This window comes from Pleurodeles waltl, chromosome 4_2, assembly GCF_031143425.1.
Source record: "Pleurodeles waltl isolate 20211129_DDA chromosome 4_2, aPleWal1.hap1.20221129, whole genome shotgun sequence".
Taxonomy (NCBI): domain Eukaryota; kingdom Metazoa; phylum Chordata; class Amphibia; order Caudata; family Salamandridae; genus Pleurodeles; species Pleurodeles waltl.
In genome coordinates, this window is record NC_090443.1 from 741,567,369 (window position 1) to 741,594,719 (window position 27,351).

Consider the following 27,351-nt stretch of genomic DNA (forward strand, 5'->3'; position numbering starts at 1 on the left):
TAAGTTACTTAGTGTGTGGGCACTCTGGCACTAGCCAAGGTGCCCCCACATCGTTCAGGGCAAATTCCCCGGACTTTGTGAGTGCGGGGACACCATTACACGTGTGCACTGTACATAGGTCACTACCTATGTACAGCGTCACAATGGTAACTCCGAACATGGCCATGTAACATGTCTAAGATCATGGAATTGTCACCCCAATGCCATTCTGGCATTGGGGAGACAATTCCATGATCCCCCGAGTCTCTAGCACAGACCCGGGTACTGCCAAACTGCCTTTCCCGGGGTTTCACTCCAGCTGCTGCTGCTGCCAACCCCTCAGACAGGTTTCTGCCCTCCTGGGGTCCAGCCAGGCTTGGCCCAGGAAGGCAGAACAAAGGACTTCCTCAGAGAGAGGGTGTTACATCCTCTCCCTTTGGAAAAAGGTGTCAGGGCTGGGGAGGAGTAGCCTCGCCCAGCCTCTGGCAATGCTTTGATGGGCACAGATGGTGCCCATCTCTGCATAAGCCAGTCTACACCGGTTCAGGGATCCCCCAGCCCTGCTCTGGCGCGAAACTGGACAAAGGGAAGGGGAGTGACCACTCCCCTGACCTGCACCTCCCAGGGGAGGTGCCCAGAGCTCCTCCAGTGGGCTCCAGACCTCTGCCATCTTGGAAACAGAGGTGCTGCTGGCACACTGGACTGCTCTGAGTGGCCAGTGCCAGCAGGTGACGTCAGAGACCCCTTCTGATAGGCTCTTACCTGTCTTGCTAGCCTATCCTCCTTCCTAGGTAGCCAAACCTCCTTTTCTGGCTATTTAGGGTCTCTGCTTTGGGCAGTTCTTTAGATAACTAATGCAAGAGCTCATCAGAGTTCCTCTGCATCTCTCTCTTCACCTTCTGCCACGGAATCGACCGCTGACTGCTCAGGAAGCCTGCAAAACCGCAACAAAGTAGCAAAGACGACTACTGCAACCTTGTATTGCTGATCCTGCCGCCTTCTTGACTGTTTACCCCCACAGCATGCACCACCAGGAAGTCTGCCTCCTCTCTGCACTAGAAGCTCTGAAGAAATCTCCCGTGGGACGACGGAATCCTCCCCCCTGCAACCGCAGGCACCAAAAGAACTGCATCACCAGTCTTCTGGGTCCCCTCTCAGCACGACGAGCGTGGTCCCTGGAACTCAGCAACTCTGTCCAAGTGACTCCCACAGTCCAGTGACTCTTCAGTCCAAGTTTGGTGGAGGTAAGTCCTTGCCTCCCCACACTAGACTGCATTGCTGGATACCGCATGATTTGCAGCTGCTCCGGCTCCTGTGCACTCTTCCAGGATTTCCTTTGTGCACAGCCAAGCCTGGGTCCCTGACACTCTAACCTGCAGTGCACAACCTCCTGAGTTGTCCTCTGGCGTCGTGGGATCTCCTTTTGTGACTTCGGGTGAGTTCCGGTTCACTCTTCTTCGTAGTGCCTGTTCCGGCACTTCTGCAGGTGCTGCCTGCTTCTGTGAGGGCTCCCATGCTCGGCACCCCCTCTGTCTCCTCACGCAATTGGCGACATCCTGGTCCCTCTTGGGCCTCAGCAGCATCCAAAAACCCTAACCGCGACCCTTGCAGCTAGCAAGGCTTGTTTGCGGTCTTTCTGCGTGGGAACACCTCTGCAAGCTTCTTCACGACGTGGGACATCCATCCTCCAAAGGGGAAGTTCCTAGTCCTCTTCGTTCTTGCAGAATCCACAGCTTCTACCATCGGTGGCAGCTTCTTTGCATCCTCAGCTGGCATTTCCTGGGCATCTGCCCAATCTCGCCTTTGTCGCAACACTTGGACTTGGTCCCCTTGTTCCACAGGTACTCTCGTCCGGAAATCCACCTTTGTTGCATTGCTGGTGTTGGTCTTCCTTGCAGAATTCCCCTATCACGACTTCTGTGCTCTCTGGGGAATATAGGTGCACTTTACACCTACTTTTCAGGGTCTTGGGGTGGGCTAATTTTCTAACCCTCACTGTTTTCTTACAGTCCCAGCGACCCTCTACAAGCTCCCATAGGTTTGGGGTCCATTCATGGTTCGCATTCCACTTTTGGAGTATATGGTTTGTGTTGCCCCTATACCTATGTGCTCTCATTGCAATCTATTGTGACTGTACATTGCTTGCATTACTTCCTTTTGCTATTACTGCATATTTTTGGTATTGTGTACATATATCTTGTGTATATTTGCTATCCTCATACTGAGGGTACTCACTGAGATACTTTTGGCATATTGTCATAAAAATAAAGTACCTTTTATTTTTAGTATATCTGTGTATTGTGTTTTCTTATGATATTGTGCATATGACACCAGTGGTATAGTAGGAGCTTTGCATGTCTCCTAGTTCAGCCTAAGCTGCTCTCCATAGCTACCTTCTATCAGCCTAAGCTGCTAGAAACACCTCTTCTCCACTAATAAGGGATAACTGGTCCTGGTACAGAGTGTAAGTACCCCTTGGTACCCACTACAAACCAGGACAGCCTCCTACACCTCCTCTGTCTCTGGCCTTATTATGGTACATTTTTGAGGAATTGGCAATATGGGGCCCCATACGGCTAAACCTGTGCGTAGCCAGATTCAGACTTAACATTTTAGAGAAGGTGGTTCTCCCTTTGTTTGACATGGATCTACCAAAGCTCCTGAAAGCTTTGACTGTACCCTCTTCTTTGTGGGTTGAGCACATAGACGTTTTAGACGTGCCTACCCCTGTGCGTATGGGTGTGAAGATGTGTCCTATATGTCCCTCTGGTTCTTTTTATATATAATTTGGGGTGTGGAGAACGATGGCTTGTCCGTGCCTCACCTGACCTGAGACCCATTAGGGTACTAGTGGCGATTAAAAGGAAGTGCATTGAATGTTTTATCTGAGACCAGTTATTATATTATTTCAGGCTTCACAGTGCTCAGGCAAAAAGCTCCTCTCCGACCTCTTTGTCGAAAGGCAGTCTGTTGCAAGCCAAAGTTAATAAGCATTGGCTAATCCAACAGGTCTGGACTTGGTAAGTGTGCAGTTCTTTTTGATATGTAATCCATTTTTGCAGCCATATGTAATATGCAGAGAAAATCTATCAAACATTAAAAAAAATATATAAAAAACTAAAGCAGTTGCCCAGCAGCCCAGTTGTACCAGCCTAGGGACTAAAGTGAACTGCTTTTTGAGGCAGCTGTGCTCTTATGGTCACGAAAAATGCCATCACTCTCACGCAGCAAGATGGCCAATTGACGAAGTGGGCGGACTCGCTGTCTGATGCTGTTCTCCTAAATAGACAACTTAATGAAGAGAGATGTCCAAAAGCTATTATGTATATACACACACACACACGTATGGGGCTAGGGAGAAAGCTTAAAGCCGTCTCTAGGTCGAGCTCAAACCTAAGAATTAACTCGTTCTAGTCCAAAAAATATCAGGCTTATGGCAGTGCTTTACATGGATAGTACATTTTTCAGTCCAGACCAGCTAAATGGTAGGTGGAGGTGAATCTGACTTTACTGTTGAATCTAACTGGGTGCAAGGCACGTGGCTCAGCCGTAGACCATATGACCCTGGCTACCTTGGCAAAACATGGACCAGCACTTCAGTCAAAGTTCAATAAGGTACTACCTCCATTTCCGGCAATTCAAAAGAATTGGATGAAGTTCAATTCAAAAGAATTGGATGAAGTTCATCCAATTCTTTTGAATTGCTGGAAATGGAGGTAGTCAAATATAGTTAGACCATGTACTAACCATTCAGGTACACAAAAAAGGTTAGAGGCTGATGCGGTATCTCACTTTTTCTCACTCTGTGTGGTTTATACTTGGGTCAAAACCACATGTCTATTTCTGTAGGACTCCAGTACCTGTGCTGAACTTGTAGATGACTTCTGTGCAGACCTACTTACGCAAGCAGTATTGATTCTGAACTTCACACACACATGAGGGACAGGGTGAATGGCACAGGCTGGTATTCTCTCACCTAAGATGGGAGTCATGGCCTTAGGGATGTAACTTGTCCCTTCTGCTTTTTAGTTTACATACCGGTCATCCTTACCAGCTGTTAACTCCTGGTGATGTACTGCTTCCACATTTGCGTGACCGCCATTTTAGGTTATTTGGTATATGCAGGCAATGACGTTTTGGATTTGATTGTGCTCATTATGGTGGAGCCTGTGAGTGCAGATGCAGCTCACCTCCAAGACTCTGTTGTGTACAGTAAAGGGCTTTAAGCCTGCGTGCCTGTCGCTTACCATTTGTTGCCTTGCGTGGCACTCTGCTTTATAGCCTTGTAGTTTGTCACTGCAGGCCTGGCATCATTTCCATTCCTCTGTCTGGAGCAGGGACCAAGCACTGATTGATTCAACTTAATCAGTGCCTGTCTACTGCTCCCGACGTGATTGAGGTACTATTTTGTTCCTTTTACTTCTAGTGCCTTGCAAACAGAAGGTGTGTGACTGTCAAAAACATGGCCAGCAGTACAAACAAAATTGGAAAGTTTTTTGTTTAAGAGCTAACTTTCTTTTATTTTGCCAAGTTGTCTTTTCTCACTTTGCACTCATGTTTTTTTTTTGTTTTTTGCTTGTGGTTGCTGTTCTCAAAATGTGATTATCTTGTTCCAAATATTGCAAAGCGACATTGTTTCTTTACTATGTGTAATTTCTGAAGTTATGCTTTAACACATAATTGTGCAGTACACCCCATTCCACCTCACTCTAATACACCGCCACAGCGATCCACCCTACCACAATCAAATATACTCCAACCCATCGCATTCAAATCCTCCCGACCCACCCGAATCTAATCTGCCCCACTCCAGTGCGCCCACTCCATTCCAAAACAGTCTGCTCCGATCCAAAACAATATGCCCCGCTCCAATCCAAAACAATATGCCCCACTCCCATCTAGCCCACTCCCATCTGCCTCACTCCAGTCCAAAACAACCTGCCACATTCCAATCCGAAACAATTTTCCCAATCCAAAACAGTCTGCCCTACTACAGCCTACTGCGCTCCAGTCCAGAACAATCTGCCCCACTCAATTTAAAACAGTCTGCCCCACTCCAATCCACCCCACTTCACTCTGCCCCACTCCAATCCAAAACAATTTGTCCCACTCCATTCTGCCTCAATCCAGTCCACCTCATCCTAATTCACCCTACCCTACCATCCAATCAACCCCACTCCCTTCCAGTCCACCCCACACAACCCAATCCACCCTAATAGTGTGCCCAAATCCAATCCAAAACAATCTGTCCTACTGCAAACCGCCCCACTCCAATCCATTTTAATTCACCCCACTTTAATCCAAAACAAACTGCCCCACTCCAATCCCAAACAACCCCCTCCAATCAATACAATCTGTCCCACTCCAGTTTGTCCCTATCCAATCCACCCCAATCTACCCCACTACAATCCAGTTCAACCCAATCCACTGCAGTCCAGTCTACCCCACTCCACTCCACCTCACCCAAATTCCATCCACCCCACTCTGATCTAACCCACTCCAACCCACCTCACTCTACTCTAACCCACTTCAACCCACCCTACTGAAATACAAACCACACCACTCAATCCAGCAAATCCACCTGCTCCAATCCACCCATTCCAGTTGTCCACTGCTACCTAATCCACCTCACTCCAATCCTCCCACACCATCCCAATCCACCCCACTCTAATACAGTCCACTTGAATCCACCACACTCCAGTCCACATTGACACCCTACTTCAGTCAATCCACCCACTCCAAACGACCTTAATCTACCCCATTCCAATGCAGACCACCCCTCTCCAGTTAATCCACACCAATCAAGTGCACATCACACCTACCCAATCCATCCAACATACCCCATTCTAATCCAGTCCACCTCACCCCACTCCAATCCATTCCATCCCACCCAAGCCCTATCACTCCAATCCAAACTATCCACCCCACTCGAATCCATCCAGTCCACCTCACCCCATTTCAGTCCACGCCACTCATTCCACCCCCTCAATCCCATCATACTCCTCAAACCACCCCACTCTACCCCAATCCAATCCACCCTTCTACCTCAATCCATCCCAACCAGTCCACCCTATTTCACCCACACTACTCTATGAAACTCTGCCACTGAACTCCCCTCTACTCAACTCAATGACACTCTGCTCCCCCTACTCCACGGTACTCCAACAAATCCACTCTGCAACACTCTACTCCCCCCCCCACTCTATTCTGATACTCCACCCACTAACTTTTAGCCAGGCTGGTCAGCGTGTGCACTGGTGTACAACATGGTATAACACGTTGCTAAAGCCAATAGCTATTGTATAGGCGAGGTTTATTTGCTTTGCTTGTTTTGTATTTAATTTGTAATTATTCTTTTGAGAGCCGTTTTTTCGCATTGAACGGTGTGGTGGTGATTTAGTTCATTAAACGTAGCTTTTTGAAGTCGCACGATAAACACTGGCTTACTGAGTAACTGATGCTTTAGAATTCGGTGGGCTCTCCAAATTAATTTTACATTGAGGTTTTAACGTAGACAATTAAGTCTTTCGAGACAGTGCTAGTGTCGTCCTTAAAGTGTACTTTACGTTGCATTCCAGAAACCAGCGAGCGACATAGCAGCCTGGTTCCTAAACCTGGTTAATACTTTATCAAACGGCAGTTTCTCACCTTGGTTTTAGCCGGGCCTGTAAACAAGTTAATGCAAAACTCCTTAGTTGCCATGGAAACATGCATGCAAAGCCTCATTGCGGAGCGGGGAACTTTGTGAGAGTCACATGGGGACCTCGGGGCAGTAAATGAGAACAGAGGGGCTTGCGCTGTTCAGAGAATGGAGGCACAAGGCTGCCGCTGGGCAGAACTCTTTGGCTGAACCAGAGGACAGAACCAGGGGGATGCATTTTACAAGTTTCTGTCGTTTGGCTGAATCGGATACGTTTTTTGTAGGCCAACAACCAAGGTCTTTAATTAATTTACTATTCTTACAGTTGCACCTTTTTCAGCTCGCACATCCGGCGCGGATCTAGACACAACTGTACGTAGACGGACGTGACTTGGGTGGGACCAGGATGGCCGGATCGAGGCCGCATTTTCACGATAGTCACTAGATTTGTAAGCCTGTTCCATTTAGCGTTGGCGTTCAAATTTATCTTTTTACGTGGACATTCTGAAGAAATGTCTTCGCCCATCCCTGTCCACCCCCCCCAATGAACTGATTAAGAATGTCTTTCATAGGGTCCTTAAAAGAGAAACAGAAGCCACTGCTCTGCCGGGAGGGGGCCATTTTTGGAGACAGGGGGGAGGGAGTGATGGTAAGAGGGCTAGGGAGATGGAGGGCTGGAGGAGAGCTGGAGGAGAGCTGCAGAAGGGAACAGATGTCTTTATTATTTTGCAAAATCTAAGTTACCCATCTAAACATGATTAAACTGTGCTTATGATGAGGCATTAAACGTTACGCCTATTTAGGACATGGATGAAATAAATGGCCATGTACCTTCAGTGTGCCATCTACAGCTTCAGTTGCTGGCCAGGAGGAGGATGGAGCCTGACACACATTGCTACGGGGAAGCAGTTCCGATAGGATGGTGGGCACATCCAAGCCTGGACATGTATGAGTGGACCTTACATAGGAGTTTGAGCACTGTGGCCTGGGCAGTTTAGTTAGCTGCATGCCATCACCAACTTAACCTTTACATCACAAACAGGAGAATATTTAGGAAGTAGTGTCCTGTCCGTTCTTTGATTTTCCCAAAACCCACAGGCGAGTGCATTAAGCATCCAAACTTACTGTTCAGTGTAGAATGGCTGCAGGGGGCACATTATGAGAACCTAAGACTTTTCCTGCAGTGAGAAAGAAGAGAGACGGAATTTATCTGGGTCATGTTCAGAAGGCGTACCCAAGAGGCTATTGGTCTTCATATTTGTGTATTTAGACCAGAATTCTTGGATCCTGTGTACTTCTGCCAGATGACTTTCCTCCCCCATGCATCACACTTCTCATCCATGGCAGATCTTCTCTTCCATAGCCAAGGGGTGCACAGCCCTTCATAAAACATGGAAAACGTATGAAAGGACACAGAAAGTGATGGGACTGCTGGTCCCGGTTATTCTTTGTGCATACAAAGTTATAACACTTGTGGTGAAATTGCTGCTCCACATTAAATATCGATGGTCTTTTTTTGTTTTTGTTTAAAGAGTTGGCTTATTTGTTTATCTTGAGTGATATTTATTGCCATTGTTATTTGACACTTGTAACATCTAACAGGAAGACACCCCACATGTGAAACTGGGCTGTGTGACTGCAACACAGGTATGCGTCCTGCATGAGTGTGGGGCTGAGTTGTGCTAATGTGACATTCTATTTAGGGCTGACGTTAGCTAAGACCTTTTAGTTTGAATAAATTATGTATGTAATATACTTATAAGGGACATCGGCCAGGTCTCCTCACCTATTTGTCAGTGTTAGTCACATTTTTGTTCCACCCACCACAGTATACAGCATGGGGGAGAGGGTCAGTCCACTTCTGTGCTTGGCTTCTCTGACAGATAGCATTCTACCCTTGCACAATGTGCACCTACACACAGTGTGCTTCCATTATCCAGTTTTTCAAAGAACATTCACCATCATTGTCAAAGCAGAAAGTTGGGAGCCAGACATATTGGGTTTGCCAGTCTTTGTTTTTTCATTGATGACTGTGTTATAACTGATATACTTTCTTCACAGAATCGATTGGTGGGCAGGCATTTTCTGCAATGTTCCTCATATGTGTATTACTGTTTTACTTCAATGAAATTGGTCATCAACTTCAAAGTGGCCAAGCGTATCTTACTTCCCCCCCACATGTAAAAATAATTCCTTGCTTGGACCTTTTATGGCTGCAGGTATATGTAAGCACCGACCAATGAAAGTTGAAAGCAGATCACAGTTAAGGGAGATATACAAGTATGCTTTTTTGTGAATTGTTGAAAAATGGCAATAAGAAAAGTAGCAACTTCATTTAAAGGCATAAAAGCGAAAAAGCCAAATTTGTCATAATAAAAAACATTACAGGTATAATTTCTGTAGCAGATTTCTGTAGCAGCTGAATCCTGTTAAAATTGATTCATGCAGATGTCAGTCAAAGAGTAGTTAAATCACTTCCTTTATGCCCCCAAAATACAGTCTGGAACTAAATTTAAGAAATGTGTACATACCTGGGTACCTAACTGGGTTACACTTGTGTGTGTGTACACGGATACCTATATGTGTACTGGTATGTTTGTATGGGTGCCTATCTGGCTTTTGGATTGGGTGCATGGGTGCATGGCTGGCTGTATATCTGTTGATCCGCATGCAAAAGTGTCTGTATGTAAATTGGTCTGTGCTCATAGATGCTTGTGGGTGTTTTATCCAGTGCATCATCTCTTGCAAACCTCTGTGCCAATGCAAAGAGGTGTAGTTTCACCACCTGACCTCCTCCAGTATCATTAGAAAGGCATCAGGGCGCTGGGCCCTAGTATGGAGTCTTGTGACTAGGGTGATCTCCTCACTCCATGTTATCAAGCACTGCTTCCAGTCTTTAACTATTAGATGTTGGTAACAGGTGTGTCAGCCTAACTAGTTCAACGTATGCAAGTCAAGACTACAGCACCTAGAATGCATTAGGTCAGTGGTTCCCAACCTGTGGTCTGGGGACCCCGGGGGGTCTGCGAAGCCTCCTCAGGGGGGGCCGTAACTGTTTGGAAACTTAAACAATATTAACAGATTAGATACCCAGCTTTCAGTAATGACTCAGTGAGGGGGAAGGTGGGGTCCCCAGATTCCAATAATGATTCAGTGGGGATCCTCTGGTTCCAATAATGATAAAGTGGGGGTCCCCAGAAGTCAAAAAGTTGGAAATCACTGTATTAGGCTATCACAAAAAAGCCCAGGGGCCGTATTACATAAAGTTACCCATGGGTGTGATGGGTGTTTGTGCCCCCTTTGTGTGCCCCTCCCCCCCTGTTCCTGGGGCTCTTTGGTATTGAGGGGCCCCCAGATGCTTGTGCACCTCTTCTGTAATACCAATAGCGCTGGCGCACATATAGCGCCTGCGCTATTATCAGAGGGCATGCCCTTATTTTCATGGGGGCTTGGGCCCATGTGAATGAGGGAATCGCTTTGCCTCTGCGCTCAGCCGTATTACTAATGCGAGTGCAGAGGCATACATGACTTTAGAAGGCGCACTGAAAGATGGACACTTACATTGCGCCTTCTAAAGGCTGCCCTTTGGAGGGGAGAAAAGGGGTCCCATGGACCCTTCAAACATCCCCTTGCGGACAGACCCTGTTCTAGAACTGTCTTGGTAGTAGCATGGCGTGAGGTGGTCTCCCTACTTGTGGCTGTTCATGGGCTTCGGCACTCCTGTCACGCAGCCAGTTCCTGGTCCAGTTCTTTGCTTTGGATCCCACCCTGTTAAAGAAGCTTGCTTATGGTTCTTCCCTGGGAAGCACCATCAAAGGCTGTATTCAAAACCTAATGTCCCCTTGTCTGTCATGTTTCTTTTGATCAGTCAAAATAGTATTTTTACCTTGTCTAGCTGGGCTTCCTCTCCTGAAATTTATACTGGTGTGCATCTTTCAATTCCACAGCTTTTTCCTTCGAGCACTCGGGGAGTTTTCCTAGAATGTTCCACTAGCTGACACTGCTCTGTGGTTTGCCGTTTTGTGTGCTTTTTAATGGTGCAGAACTCTTCCCGCTCTCCCGTTCTGTACAGTTCTCCAGCAGGTGAATAAACAAAGTTGCCAGTGATGCCCCAGCACAGCTTTAAGCTCTAATTGTACCCTAGAGAGAGTGAGATCACCAAGTCCCTTTCCCTTATGTTTTTTTTTTTTTTTGTAGTTTTGATAATTTCTGCCTTCTGATTTCTTTCTTTGAGGTTAACCTATGCTGGCTGTTACTTCTGTGGAATAACTGTGGCCAGATATTGTTTCCACCGTGAATAAGTTTGACAAATTTTTTCCAAAGCTGAATCACTGGACAGAGCCCTCCTCCACACACTTTTTCCCTCTAGTCATAAAATTGAACCCTTATAAGTTACTCTTTCCTTTACCATTTTAGCTTAGTGCGCGCTTTCAACAAGTTTTTTCGGGCTACTTAAACGTTATCACCATCAGAAAAAAACTAGAAATAAGAAAAATGTACGAAGGAAAAAGAATGTAAGTATTGAAATTCATTCACAGCAAATTTTCATGATTCCTGCTGCCCACGATTTTTCAACTATATTGGTGTAAAATATGTCTGTAACCCCTATCTGAGGAAGACCTTACAGATTTTGTGGTTTTGGTCCTCCCTAGTCCCAAAATCTCCAGTTAGTACACCCCCCCCCCCCCAAATGTTTGGGTTTTACCTGCAATCAGTCTCTCTCTCAGTCTCTTATTCTCTTGTTCTTCCCTTTTGTTTGCTTTCTCAGACTTTCGCGTTCTTTTGCACTCTGACTGTCTCTCGGTCACCCTCTCTTTATTTCGATCTGTTGCCAAACCATTGGCTTTGTAAGGTGTTCAGTGCAGCCTAAAACCACCTTCCCCTTGGGTGCGGGCGTCGGCCACTGGCCAACGCTCGCACTGCCTCCCTGGTGCGGGTAACGACCTGTGGCCGACACCAGGGAGGACGCACCCGAGGATTTTTTTTTTTCTCTCCCCAGGAGACACAGAAGCTTTTCCGTGCCTCCCCCCCAACCCCCACCCGCGACGTCACTTTGTGGAACTGACCCAAACGGCCTTCCCCACGTTCGGGAAGGCCTCGTAAGAAAGGGGAGACTCTCCCCTTTCTTACGAGGCCTTCCTGAAAGTGTTTCCTGGCCCCCCCATCACAGCACAGCTGCGATAGGGGGCCAGGAAACACCACTAGACACCAGGGATTTCACTTGGGAGGGTCGGCTATTTTTTTTTTTTTTTTTAAAGTAGGTGTCCCCTGGGGGGGGCGCGATCGCGCCCCCTCCTTGGGGCTAAATAAAAAATAAAAATGGACAGGGGGTCGCCCGTGGGCAGGGTGACCCCCTGTGGGGGCAATATATTTTTGTTGTTGTAGGATTTCCCTGGGGGCCATTTTGGCCCCCAAGGAAACTATACAACAACTAAAAATAATATAGATCTATATATAGATCTATATATATATCTATATATATATCTATATATAGATAGATAGATAGATATCTATATATATATATATATATACCTATATATAGATAGAGATCTATATATATATATACTATGTAGATATATCTATCTACATGGATATATATATATATATATCACTTTTGTCAATACGTGTGTGGTTTCCCTGGGGGCTGCAATCGGCCCCCAGGAAAATCAGCCCCACATATAAAAGTGACATATATATATAATTTGCCACCAGTTGTCTTGCAGTTGCAGCTTGCGTCTTCAAAGCAATGCACATACTTCAACTGACGCATTTCAACTGTAGCTTTTAGGCAGCAATAAAAAAGTCAAGTAAGTATTGTGATTATGTTTCTGCTACAAAAGGGTCAGACTTGTCTACTGGCAGTTTTAGTGCCATAAAGAAGCGCAGAACGTTTATATGCCTACTGCAAAGAGCAAATCTGTATTTTATGTAAATAGCTGAGTACATTAGTAAAGTCAGCCACTACCTGCGCTATAATACAAATGAAATGTATGTGCGGGGTGGGGGGCGGCTATGGAGAGATGAAGGGCACTTTTGTTGGGTGGTAATGAGGGAATCCGAGGAGGAGGGAGTGGGAGCACCAATAATGATTGTTGGATCGGGCGCAGGAGGTGCTAAAGACTTTGACGAATGGTATGTGACAAGGTGTTTTTTGAGTGTCTTGAAAAAACGTGCTGATTGAGGGAAGAAGCGCAGGTAATGTGACCTCTACTGTTGCACATATCTCACACACACACCATCGATTTGTGACTGTCTACGTAGGCTAGTGTTCTAGAGCAACAGTTAAGCCAATAGCAGAGATGGCATCTGTCACTCGGGTTATAGAGGACAGCTCTGACATAGAATCAGAGACTGAGACATCAGATACTGAGACAGCATCTGAGGGATAGGAAAATGGCGCAGACTCTGGGAGTGATTTTTTCAGTTGGAGGAGTCCCAATTCGATAACTCCTCTTCCAGTAAATTATGACGGAGGTGATGAGGACAGTCCTGCTGTCCCTTCTCAAGCACAGTCTGTGCAATTGGGTAATAGTGGGTTAGCCCAACCCAGAGAGCAGGTGAATGCGGCGGCAAGCAGAGAGAGAGAGAGAGAGAGAGAGAGTGCTCTCTTGGGAGCTCCCCAATTTAGTTCAGCCCCAAATTCCACCGCTCAAATCGTATTGTGGAGACATCAAAATTATCTATTGCAAAACAAACTGGTTTTGTAAGGTAGGCACCTGTGTTTTTGGTCCTGGGTTCGCGGCCATATAGAGCAACACACTAAACCCAAACATTTCTGGAAACTAGACATTCGGGGGAGTCCACAGAGGTGTGACTTGTGTGGATTCCCCAAAGTTTTCTTACCCAGAATACCCTGCAAAGCTGAAATGTTGAATAAAAACTCTATTTTTCTTGCATTTCTGTCGCACAATACTACAGGAATCTGCTGGGATCCACAAAATGTTGAAAAATGTGGTTTTCTGATTCAAGTCTGCCCGTTCCTGAAAGGTGGGAAGATGGTGATTTTAGCACCAGAAACCCTTTGTTGATGCCATTTTCAGGAAAAAACCACAAGCCTTCTTCGGCAGCCCTTTTTTCCCATTTTTTTTTTTTTTTTTTAAACGAAATTTTCACTGTATTTTGGCTAATTTCTTGGTCTCCTCCAGGGGAAACCACAAACTCTGGGTACCATTAGAATCCCTAGGATGTTGGAAAAAAAGGACAAAAATTTGGCATGGATAGCTTATGTGGACAAAAAGTTATGAAGGCCTAAGCGCGAACTACCCCAAATAGCCAAAAAAGGGTTCACCACTGGGTGGGGGGTGAAGAGAGGCCCAGCAGCTAAGAGGTTAACATGCTGGGAGAAGGAATGAGGAGAGAAGAAGCAGCCCCAAAATGTCCATATCGTGTGGGCCAGGCTGGTGCCCCAGTATTTATTAATGTGTAGTCTACATTAGAAGTTGGATTGGCTGGAAGGTAGGATCAAAACAAGCCGGTGGGGTGGTGCAATGGCTAGAGGAAGGGACACCAAGGAATGGATTGTGTGCGTGCTCTTCGATCCCCGAGGACTTTAACTTCTGGCTTCTAGCTTCAGGTGCCTGTTGTTGGAAGTTTTAATTAAATCCACTTGTGCCAGAACAAGTAATTTATCTTCCTAACTACTACTACACTTGAGGGCATATGGTATGGCCATTGTTCGGACTTTAGCCTCCAAGGATGCTTGATTCCACGGTTATCATTGGTGCTCCTTGCTTATGGACATATCGGACTCTGCGGAAGGTATGTCAGAAAGATTTGCAGGCTCTGATAGGACCTCAACCAGACGGCGCCAACAATAACTGGAATCGGACATCACTTTCTTTCTGGCGTACCTTCAAGGTAACAGTATGTGAACTGCTCATATTTGAAGAGATAGTGAAGCGTCAACATATTGATAGTGCCTATCACCTCTGATCTGTACACATCAAGACAGTGTGCAGAAACTTTGTATTAGGATGTTAATAACATTTAATAATGAAATCCTGAAGCTTTTACCGTCAGAGATCAAAAACAGTTATCCCACTACCATTTGTAGCGCTGAGGTAGGACTAGTGTGGATGAAGTCCGTGCCCTTACTTCTTCCGCTTAGCTGGAATTACAGACAAGGCCTTAGTCAGGGCAGTGTCCTGAAGCCCTGCTCCCTACCCCAGGATACCAGGGCCACATCAGCCCTTACTTCAGTGATTAGAAGTTCTGCATATGTTGGACCTTCACCGGAGCTGCAAAGGATGGAAACTATGGGGATTGTTGCTAATATATGATTTACTTGCTCTCTCTAGTTTCATTATTAGTATGTCTGAATAGAAAATGATGTTAGTCACATTGAAAGACCTAATAGTTCAGCTACAATATCTAAAATACAAAATACTGAAGACACAAAATGAATAAATATGGAAGTCGAAATGGATGCTCCCCTGTAAAGGAGAAGAGAGAGGGATAGGTGGGCAACTCGGCGTGGTGGCAACCCAACTGACCTGAGAGATGGGGAGCAACTCAACAGGGCACTCAAAAGGGTCTTCCTCTTCTGGCCAAAACAGAAGCTTCAGGATGTCCAAAATCGTGGATTTGCGGAAATGCATCGATCTTTGTGGGGAGTTACTCAACAGGGCATTGCATGATCATGTGCACAGGGTGGCATAAATGCCTTTACGAGGTGTAGGCATTCGTGCAAGCACACTTACGCATGCCTGCCCACACACATGCACTTTGAAGCTTTTTTTTATTATGTATTTAATACTTATTTTCACTTCTGTTCTGGCTGACGGTTGTGTCTCAGCCCCTGCTCCAGGCTACTTCAGCTTCCACCTTGAGGTTCCGCACAGTGGCAGAGGAGGCCGGGCTTCCGCATGCTGGAGCCGGAGAGTGGCTCGAAGGTACCCGAGTGGCGCTCCTGGAAGGTGAGATCAGCAGGCAGGCCTGATCTCTGTGGCCAGTCAGGCGCGGGGCTTCGGTGGTGGGGTGGGGGGATAGTTTGAGGTGTTACACCCCCCTAATAGATTTCTTTTCTGAGACATAATTGGGTGCAGGTGCTTTCGGCTGGGAATGGCGAGGTATCTTTCGGATTTCACCGGGAATGTTTGCTTACACACAGGCAAAAACGCGCACACGCTCTCTCCCGCTTTATTTTGAAAATCTTAAAAACATGTTGGTTAGTTTACAAAATGTTATGTTTTCCTCAGCTTGGTACTTCAGTGCGCATTCCTCTCCCTTTCCGCTGAAACCCCTTTCATGCGCCCCGCTTGTCCTATGGTGTATTCACATTATATGCCAGCGTGATTGTTGAAAAATCAACTCTGCTCTCTGTTTTTGGTATTTTTTCTCTCAACGCTGCAAATGATTGTAGAGGATTTTTTCCCCTTTTTACATTCAGGGGACAGTTTCTCCGTCCCTACCCTGCATAGCGATGGTACTTTCGGTTTTCATGGCAACATTTAGAGTCCTTTCTTGGAAGAATGCCACAATGTTTAACCTCAGGAGACGCTATGTGGGGCCATTGAGGCCATACCTAAAAATCTAAAATTAAAAAGTAAACAAAAGGCTATCGACCCGTGTTTGCACATGGCTCCCCCCCTTACATACAGCCCTGCTCCGTCCCACGCAGGGAGCTAGGACGTTTTCTTGGACAGGTTTTGTACAGCTGAGTCACAGCACAGGACGGAGAAAATCCCACCGCATTTCTTAACATCCTGTCTGGAGAGAGAGCACTAAACAAGCCCTGCTAAATAAGAACCTCGAATATGTCAGTAATTGAATGTGTCATCTGAGAGGAATTACAGCGTGGCCGGCGCTCACTCAGGAGAGCAGCCAAGACTTTCCACCGGGGAGAGGTTCCTCCCCAGGAGAAGTGATCGTGGAAGAGAGATCCGCTAGAACCAGCACACGGGTTTAATTAGCTGTTCAGCCTCCCCCGCCTTAACCCGCGCAGCTGGAACCAGTGACACGTACCAGGGTTTGGATCCAGGGGTTTTCAGGCCAAAACATTACAAGGCTTTGGCGATGCAAATCCGCAGGGGAAACAGGCCTGTTCCCGGCGCATTCTCTTGTACTGCAAGACAGGAACACTTTTAGCTCAAAAATGTGTTCCTACAATTTCTCCTCACCCCACCCTCGGGGAATGTGAACAGGATGTTGATTTCATCTTTTGAGAAATAAAAATGGAAACTTTGACCATCTATTATGCCCATCGGTTCATGGACCCCCAAAGGCCTTACAGCACCTCCTTCAAGTCTGAGACACGTAAATGTGCTCCAGCAGCACGCATGACACAATTCATCTTTATTTTAGGGACCATGCTTACAACCTGATAGAATAGTGTCTCTACAAAGCCACAGAGAGGGGAAGGCGCATAAAATCCCAGCTTTTCTGACAATTCCTAAAATGACATGTTCTAGTTTATGGGCTCATGACGCAGTGTCCGCTATTATTAATTGCAGATGTGTACGCACTTCTATATGTAATCCTAGTTACTTGTTGAATGTAACTTATTGATATAGATTCATTGTTTGTAAAGTGTCCCAACACCTATGGGTTTAGGCACACTGTATCAATACTAAAAATAAATTAAAGAAAACCTATTAGGTTAAAGAACAGATTGCAGTGACATTCTATCGCTCTTTTGTTGTTCTCAGTGAGACCCCAGTGTGTCAGGATGTGGGTCCCCTGCATCAAATATTCAATCTGCACCTCTGATGAATCCCAACAAGGCTGAAACATGTCTGGTGTTGCTCTTGTCCTTTCTGGATGGGGCAGAAACAAATATGCGTACGGCGAATGCTACCTGCAGTGAAAGAATATATCAAATGCGGAGATCAGATCAAGCGTTCCACTCATGACTTTTTTTTTCTCAGCTGCAGTAATGGTAGGTAGTATGACATCTTCCTTCTGGATCCCTCCTCAACTGAAAAGAGCTGCATTGGCTGGTTAGGAAGCTAGGAACTGATGGATTAAACCCAGATATGTGACTGGAGGTGAATGTTTGATTGGTTCCACATTATGTCCATCATTTGTGTTTGTTTGCTTTTGTCGCCATAAGTGTGCCGGGTATGCCCATTTGTGGGTCCCGGGCTCACTGTGCCACTGGAGTCTCGCTAGCCTGGCTGATAAAAGGTGATACCCTGAGACCGGTCCCAGGATGCTTGTTTCCTGTCCAGGGAGGACCTGGCCTAGCAGTTCAGGCTGGACTGTTCTCATGGGGAACAGGGTTAAGACTGATTTGCATATGGCTGGGTCCAAAGTGGGTTGGCATGGTGAGCAAAAGAATTGATGGATTAAACCCAGATCTGTGACTGGGGGTGAGTGTTTGATTGGTTCCGCATTCCGTCCATCATTTGTGTTTGTTTGGTTAGGAAGCTTCATCACCAGATCTAGCCAACTCTGGCCACTCGGCTGCCAGCCACAGGGCTAGTGAGCACCCACAATAGTTACAAGGTTGTGAAGCGGGGTATGTAGTCTCTGGGCATCTAGACACACATACATAGCCAAAGAAGAGTCTGCACTGATGGGCTTGTGGTATCCTTCAGCATAAGGCAGGAAGGTTGGAACAAGTGCTTTATTTATCTGAGGGAGAAAAGCCTATTTAACTGGACCTATTGCCTCGTTAATGGATGTGGTGCTGTACCCAAAAACAAGTAAAAAACCTCAAAATGTATACACAGTGAACTAGTAAAACAAAATATGAGAGCGGGTAACAGTCAAGCACCACTCTAGGGCAGAAGAGTTGCCTCAGCAGCATTCTTCAGGTTTAAATTGGACCCTTCTTGCTGCACTCACAAAATCTAGGTTCTGTTAAAAACATGTTTCCTCTAGCTGTACAAAGCATTGTTGCTGTTCCATATCACAAATGTATTTTGCAGTTTGGGAGCCCTCTTCCATGAGCAACAATGCATTTTGTTGCAATCTTGCACCCTCTTGTGTGGCACTTTGTGTTGGCATCAGAAGGCGTCTGTTTCTCTCTTGGGATAGTGTAAGGACGTCTTTGCAGCTGATCCTAGTTTATCGTGTCATATGCCCTCTACCCGGGGCCCGGTAGTCTCACTGTCCAGGTTAGTGCAGGGTCATTAACATGTACTTTAAGCTGTACTGTCCGGTGCAGCACTCTGTGTTGGGCATTATGTGCGAAACAGTCTTTGCAGTCCAAGGAATGGCTGCAAGACTGTACTGAGGACAAATGAAGCTCACCTGTGCGAAACCGAAACAAAGACATGAAAGTAAATAAAATAATGTGTCTATGATGAGCTAATCCATCGTGGTCGTGTAAAACATTTCCACATCTCCATTTGTTTCGGTATCGCTCCCCATCTCGGATTCATGTTTAGAGAGGAGCCGCCCTTACGCCAACGCGGAGTTGTCACCACTTATACCAAGGGGTTGGCATGACCCCGTATTACGTTTGTGGCGATGCCACGCCATTCTGCTGGCACTCACCACCCTATTCTGCTGGCACTCACCACCCTATACCCACGCTAGAACACAATGGAGTTTTCGATGTACACCTGTTGCATTTACCCCGTATGAACAATCCCTCCCGAGGGCCCGGTGAAGTAGATGAAGGGTAATAGCCTCTTGCTTGTAATTGGTGGTTTATGTGAAGAGGGGCTGATGTAATGCAGCTCAGCGGAGAACGTAAAGCGTTTGGATATATATGTGGATGAATGTATACATCACAATTGCAATTCATGGCGGATCCCCAGGTGCTAGCTCAGAAGCACTAACAGAAGCGGGAGCAATCTGCCCAAGATCACACGCGCCAAAAGCCAAGCAAGGCTTTAGCGCACCCCTCAGGAAACAGCGGGTGTGACCCAGTGGTCTCAGTACAGACGCTCGCGCAGCAGGACATGTTCCACCGTGTAACCCCGCCAGTCAGTGTGCGGAGACGCCCCCTCATGCAGTCGGGCCTTCATGTTCACGCACCTCGTCTCGCCGGTGGAAAGTAAACATGGCGGCTGGCAGGACTGGGCCAGATTAAAACCGGGCAGGTCACAACCTGTGGTCGTGCAGCACTCAGCCACCGCCACTCCTGTGTTTATTTACCTTTTAGAGCCTCAGTCAAAACAGTTTCTACTAAACGAAAGTCGTTTTTAAGCATTCCTCAAATCCTTGAATAAGAAATACTTTCCCCAAGGGGCAGATTACTAGCTACATGTGCATGTGGAGATTATCTATCTATTTATCTAGCTGTCGCACTTGGGGACCACCCTATCTTTAATGGTGCTCCCACAGTTAATCCCAAACATGAGAGCTATGGTCAGGAGGATATGTTTCTAACCTTGGAAGCCGGAGGCCCATGTTCTAGTTAGGAGCAGGAAAACATCTTATTACACCAGTGTAATCATTCGTAATTCCTGATTGTACTATTTTTTGTATACTTTTTTTCCTTAATAATTTTGTTGTGTAGGCCATTGGTTTCAAATAGAAAGTAAAACGGATGTGCACCACGGTGACAAGTTTCTGTTGTGTGTTTTCTCCGCATGGTATGGTCTTGCATTCAATTTCCTTTGCAAGATACCAGCCAAGTGCATTTTGTGTAATTTTGCATGGTGCTACTAATAACAAGTTTTACAATTCTACGCAGATCTCCAAACAGTTGTAATCATTCCTTCAAGCACTGAATCTTGATCCGTATGATTCTGTAAAAAAATAAAAAATCATTTTTTTCCCCATGTTCCTCAGACTGTAAATATGTAGTGAAACGTGGAAAAAAAAAACTTAACCATGCAGTCTAGTACTGACTCCATTGCACCTTTTCCCCTTGGCATGCTGGTATTTGCAATCCAGTGTGAACCAACCTCCACATGGAAGCTGTGTATAGTGCACCTCCCGTTTGCCTCCACCACCGATCGGTGTTCTCTGTAAAGTGTTACGCTCTTCCCTAGCGCTAAGTTCGTCCTACGTCATAGTACGTTAACAAGTGGTCTTCTCCGTTACAGTGGAGGAGCGTCGCCCCACTGGCAAAAATGCCCTGAGACACTGCCCATAGTTTAAAAAATATATAAATAAAATAGAAATAAAGATAATTTATTACCATTTTATTTTTCATCATCCGTCCTGAACCGAGTGTTGGGGTGGGGCTAGCTGAGTGCCAGTAGCAGGGAGGAGTGGTGGGCTGCTTGTGCACTTGTTGAAAGTGTGCATGTCTCTTTGGCCGGCTGTCTTGCGACGGCCAGCCAGACTTGCACTTTAAATCTCTCTAACCCACCCAGCTGTCTCAAAACTTCCCTAACCCAGCTGTCTTAAGGTGCCCAAGCACAGGCCTCCAGTGCTATCGGGAGCGCCTAGTGAGGCCACTCCCTCCAATCCTGGCGCTGCTATGGTTAACCCCATGAGCAGCGCTAGGATTGGTCAAAGGGGTTGGAGCCAGGAGTGAAGAAGGAAACCAGAGCGAAGAGGATGTGCCAGTCAGCAACTTGAAAGTAAGGTAAGTTTATTTTTTAAAATATTTATGTCCTTTCTCCCTTCGTGTAGTGCGCGTGAGTGCACCTGCCCCCACCCATTTGCCCGCCCCACCACTCTCCGTTGGTGGCAGTCGCCCCTGCATTCATTACCCCGATGGCCCTGCTGTTGACAGCCCAGCACCGGTATATTTAGCATCCCTGGAGGTGTGGTTTGTGATGCATTGTCGTTGGTAGAGCACTTTAATATACCTTGTGGGAAAGTGTGCCAGGCCCTCGCTCCCTGCCATTCTTACCTTCCAGCAGATTGCAGAAATCCCCTGCAGGCCTAGCTACCCTCTGGTTCGGGGTGCAAGTTAGTTTACTTTAGCTTCAGATGCGTGACATTCTGCAGGTGGGGAGGCGTGTCGCTAATCAAACTACGGAGCCGGGACCGTCTGCTTGAGACCTGGACATAAAAATAAAATGTTGGTACGCACAGTCCAGTGCTTTGCGTTCAACGTGCAGGTGTCATCATATCAGAGGCAGTGGCATCTCTGGCGATCTTTGAGGCCTCTGCTGCTGGCGGACCAGCGGGCGGGAAGGCTCATGCACAGCAACCCAAAGTTTTACATGAACTACTTAATATTTAAAACCCGGTTCTTGCAAAATCATTAACTGACCGTCTGTAATATTGCGCTCTATCTTTAAGCATTTGAAGACCGCTTTCCTGGGAAAGAAAAGTCAATAGGTCTCGGTCGTCTTCTGTGCTTTTCTAGCTAAAACCTGAAAAAACAGGCCTGCCGAAGCGGGGAAAAAACTATTAACAAGCATTTGCAATAGGTCTCGCTTCAGCGAAAATTTGCGCTATTGGCGTTGTAAATGAGGATGTCTTTTACTTGGTGTTATGATTTGGAGTGTAGTGGGTGTATGTGGTGTGGAGTGGAATTATGTGGGTTTTATTGGAATTGTTAGTTGTGGAATTGTGATTGTGTGCGGTGGAATTGTGTGGAGTGTATTTCTGTAGTGGAATTATGTGGCATGGTGAATAGCTAGGGGTGAGAGCTGCACAGAATAGATAGAAAGGAAGCTAGAGCAGGATAGGTAGTCTGTGTAGGAAGTGGTGAATGAACTCCAGACAGGAGCAGAGGAAGTCTGTGTGAGAGAGAAAGAAGGGGACAGCAAGCCACATACACATAACCAAGGGAGGACCTGTGTATGCAGAAGACACCCTAAGAAGAGGAGGAGAGCCTGGCAGACCAGGCATGAGAAGAAATCACAAGTAGATAGTCTTTTTATTTGCCATCCCTGGCATTCAGCAGTCTCGTAAAAAAATGTTGGGCACCAGCAGTTATGTACAAACAAAATAAGCATTGGGAAGGTGTTCACAGAGCATTGGGTTAGCCCTACCTAATATTCCACTGTAGGTAATAAAATCATTCTCAGCCATTCGTGATTCATTGTTTGTATTTTGTGTTTTACAAATGTACTTTGTAAATTTAAAAAAATGTGATATGAAGGATATATGAGGGAGAAGTGAAGCCAGGTATTGGTAAAAGTGTAAACAAGGACAACATGTTTCTCAACCAAAAGTTGACTTTCGGCGTGGGGCACGTTGGTCCACTAATTATCGATGGCCCCGGGCATTCACTGAAAAATACCGTACATAAGTAACACAGGAAAGTATTAAGCTGCAGTGCCGGCGCCACTTATCAATAACGAAAACACACATCGTTTTGGGTGCAGAAAATAAACCCCACTACAGTAGTTGGGGAAAGTAATACAAAAACAGCAATAATCTAAACCAATAAAAAATGAAGGGCTTTTTTCACATACCATTACACAATTTTGCATTTTTCTTTTAAAACCTTTACTTTAGAAATAGTTGGTACAGCCGCATTTTTTTTTATACTCTGCACATGTTAATAAACGTCCAGTGTACTTAATAAAACACATGCACTGCCAGCATCTCCCCCAAGAGTGGATCTCCCCAAGTGTATCCCTCTCCGGGGTGGGTGGGTTGTGAAGGAGACAGCATCATTGGGCATACTCGCTGTAGGAAAGTGCCCTCTTTCTCGGCATGGTTACCCCCATTTTTCTGCCTGTTGCCAGTGTGTTTGACTGTGTTCACTGGGATCCTGCTAACCAGGACCCCAGTGATCATGCTCTCTCTCCTCTAACTTGGTAACTGTACCTTTTTCTTCCCACAATTGGTATACTGGTCCCCCCGTAAGTCCCTAGTATGTGGTCCCCAGTGCATTGGGATACCAGGGGATCCCTATGGGCTGCAGCAGTTATTCTGCCACCCATAGGGAGCCCATGCACAGGGTTCTGCAGGCCTATCATTGCAGTCTGCTTGAAACTGGTGCATGCACCTGTTTTCACTACAGATCACTGCACCACGTCACTATAAGTCACCCCTACGGTAGGCCCTCCCAGCCCAGAGGGCAGGGTGCAGGTGCCTGTGTGTGAGGGCACCCCTGCACTACCAGAGGTGCCCCACAAACTCCAGGCCCATTTTCCTGGACTTCGAGAGTGTGGGGACACCATTTTACACGTTTACTGGACATAGGTCACTGCCAATGTCCAGCTACATAATGGTACCTCCGAACCTGGGCAAGTTTGGTATCAAACATGTCAATCATACCCCAATACTGTTGCAAGTATTGGAAGTATGATTCCATGCACTCTGGGTGCTCCTTAGAAGACCCCCAGCATTGCTACCATCAGTCTTGTAGGGTTTTCCCTTCAGACATGTTTCTGCCCTTCTGCTGCTTGAGCTGATCAAGCCCAGGAAGGCAGAACAAAGGATTTCCTTTGGGGGAGAGAGGTAACACCCGCTCCCTTTGGAAATAGGTGTAACTGGCTTGGGAGGGGTAGCCTTCCCAAGCCACTGGTATGCTTTGAAGGGCTCATGTTGTCCCTCTGTGCATAAACCAGTCCACACCAGTTCAGGGACCCCCATTCCCTGCTCTGGTGGGAAACTAAACAATGGAAAGGGGAGTTACTACTCCCCTGTCCATCACCACCCGAGAGGTGGTGCTCAGACCTCCTCCAGAGGGACCCTGGGTTCTGCCATCTTCTTTCCAAGGTTGGCAGGGAACTCTGGGATCGTCTGAATGGCCAGGCCAGGTAGGTGACATTAGAGCCCTCTCTACCGGGCTAGGGGACAATCCCCTTACAGAGCTATTTAGGGTCTCTCTCTGTGGTGGGTCCTCAAATTCGGCTTGCAAGATTCGAGCAGGACTCCTCTGCAACCTCCACTTCGACTTCTGGCCTCCGAAACTGCGACTGGAACCTCCAGGATCTGACAAGGTGCCTCCAAGAAAAGAACTCTTCTGCCACATTATTTCCAGGGCTCCTGCCAGCAGTTGCAACATTTCCACCGGCTGTGCATCCACTGAGGACGGCGTGTCTTAAGTCTGTACTAGAAAAAAGAAGGAATCTCCCTTGCAGTGAAGGAGCCACCCCCCTGCATCCGCAGGCACCTGCTGCAACGACGACCAGCTGCGTGGATCTCCTCTCAACCTGAGCTCTGGGTCTTGCATCACGGGTGGTGGTCCGGGGTAGTCCTCTTGTTCCTCTCTACCAGCTGTCCAACTTTGGGGGAGTTAAGACCTTGCCTTCCTACGCAGGACAGTAGCCTTGTGCACTGTGCCTCTTGCAGCTGCCACAGCTTGTTTGCATCTCCTCCAAAAGGATCTTCAGGTGACGTGTAGCCCCAGTCCCCGGCAGTCCTTCCTGCGACGCACAGCCCGCGGCATAGTTCTCCTGCGGTACGGGATCCCTTTCTGTAGTGCTGCGTGGGCTCCTTCAACTTCTGTGTCCCCATCCTGTGGGTCTCCTGTAGGTGCTGCCTTTACTCCTGTGGGCTCTCTCTGTTGTTGAGGGCCCTCTCTGATTCCCCCCTTCTGGGTTGAGTCCTCCTGGGCCTTGCTGGTCCCCGGCAGCTCCACTTTTCCACTAACAGCGAATTTGCCTTTGCCAAGGCTTGTTGGCGGAATTCCTACACCAACACCCGTCTGCAATCTTCACTCCAGCCTCTTACATCTTCTGCATCCATCAGGAACTCTTCTCCGGCTCCAGGGCTGCAGTGCTCACCTGTTCTTCCTCACCGTCGACCAACTCTTGCAAGTACAACTGGGTGGGTAGTAGCTCCTACTACTCCTGGACTCCACTAACACTTTTGTACTTGGTCTCCTCTCCCCATAGGTTGTCTTCTCCAGCAATCCAACGCTGGTTTCTTGCAGTCTTGTCTGGATGTCTTCTTTTCTTCTTTTCCTTTCTTTTGGTTGTTTGGGGGAAATTCCAGTGATCTACTCCTGCTTTCCTGGTCACTGGGGGAATACTGTTACTTACCTCAGCGGTTTTCTAGTACTCCCAGCTCCCCTCTACATATTCCACTTACCTAGGTGGAATCCTGTGTTCGCATTCCATTTTGTTTTTTTAGTAAATGGTTTGAGCTCCTCCTAGGTTCACTATTGGTTATCTACATTTGCAGTTGTTTCTAACCTTTTGTATGCCTATTACTGTTTACTAGTGCATATAATTAGTGTATTACTTACTTCCTATTGGAGGGTTCCCCTTCTAGTACTTTCTGGTATTGTGTTCCAAAAACAAAGTACCTTTATTTTTGTACAACTGTTTTCTTTCATGTGTGTAAGTGCGGTGTGACTACAGTGGTTTTGCATGAGCGTTGCATCTCTCCTGGATAAGCCTTGGCTGCTCATCCACAGCTACCTCTAGAGAACCTGGCTTCTAGACACTGCTCACACTTCACTAAGAAGGGATACCTGGACCTGGTATAAGGTGTAACTACCTTGGGTTCCCACCACACACCAGGCCAGCTTCCTACACTCGCTGTATACCATGGCCCCTCCCATCTCATGCAAGGAGCAAAAGCGATGGTTTTTGAAGAGCCATATGGTGAGGATAGTTAGAATTTTTTTTTAAAGTTGAAAACCAACAGCTTTAATGCCCCCTGGTGTAAAGCCTGTGACCCGCCCTTCGAAGGTGGGAAGGCCTGTGACTGTCCCGTACCATATGTTTAGTGCTGTTGCGAAACCAACAGCGCTCACCAGCCCCGCAGATGGGTACGTTGCAAGGTGTTCGGACTGCTGCTTCCTTGTGGTCCCGCAGCAGATACAGTTGCACAGCTTGTTTGCCTGGAAATGTAGTCCAGACAAAAGGCATTAAGGGACGCAGTTATAAGAAATTTTAGACCCCCATAGGAATCTGTTCCTGAGCGACCACAGTGCATGCATCCAAGTGTGATCTAGCAGGGAGTGCCTGCTTAAAATGCATGCGTCTTGAACTGGATGTTTTGTTCTGCAGTGGAGGGTATGAAAGAAGCATAGAAGATGTGCATTCATAAAAGGGACAGAAGGTAATTGAGGAAACCAAGTGTCAGAAGACACTGAACACGATACCCCTTGCCGCTTACGCAGATCCAGCCAAGTGCCAGAAACAGCAAACTTTATCAAGAATGGCAGAGGCTACTCAGAGCATGTCAATGATGAAAATTTCCAGTTTTTATAATGAAGATGTGGTGTAATGGCCAGAGCTGCGAATGGGGAACCAGGTTCGAGTCTCTGCATCAGCTCAAAAACATCTCCCCATGTGTATGAAAAAATGAACGTGTCCCTGTGTAACGTAACTGTGCTCATGTAAAAACCTCCAATACCTTCAGTTCGCGCTATATTAAACTGCAAAAAATAAAGATAAACTTGAACACTGGATGTTTGCTTGTTCATGTGAGACATTAATACCGACGCAAGACAGAGAGAGATGGAGAAAGAGTGAAATAGGGAGCTAAAGCAAAGGTGAGACAGGCAGCCCCAGAGAAAGGGAGAGACTGGAAGACAGGGAGGACTAGAGCGGCTTTGAAGGGAAAGACTAGGATAGAACATGCGGGTCTGGCATAATGGCTAGAGCGGGCAACTTTGAAGACTTTCTAGCTCGGGAGTCACGTTTGAGCCTGCACTTCGATACCTTTATTGTGCGAGACAAAAAAGTAATTACATAAAAAGTAAATAAACAAGCAGGCCTCCACCCTCGCTCCCACTACCAGGGGCGGTGCAGAGAGCCAACGAAGAGCTAATGTTACCAACATAACAGCCTGATTTACAACCTTGTTTACAGCAAAGCTAAGCTGAGAGCAAGAATGCTCTGCAAATGAAAAGGGAAGCTTCCCTGAACAGAAGCAGGAAACGAAGAAAAAAAAAAGTCCTCCAAAGAAGAGTTAAACAGGACAAGGCGTAATTATACAGTATTTGGTCCCTAAACCCAAAGAGAAAAAGGAGGGACAAAGAGGCTTGGCTGACCATTAGCAAGGAAGGATTTTTCAAT

General features: G+C 46.7%; 1 protein-coding gene across 2 annotated transcripts in view; it reads left to right on the top strand.

Moving 5' to 3' along the window:
• The window catches only part of FNBP1L (formin binding protein 1 like), a 445,620-nt gene that overhangs the window by 77,057 nt on the left and 341,212 nt on the right, over positions 1 to 27,351 (top strand). The window lies entirely within an intron of this gene.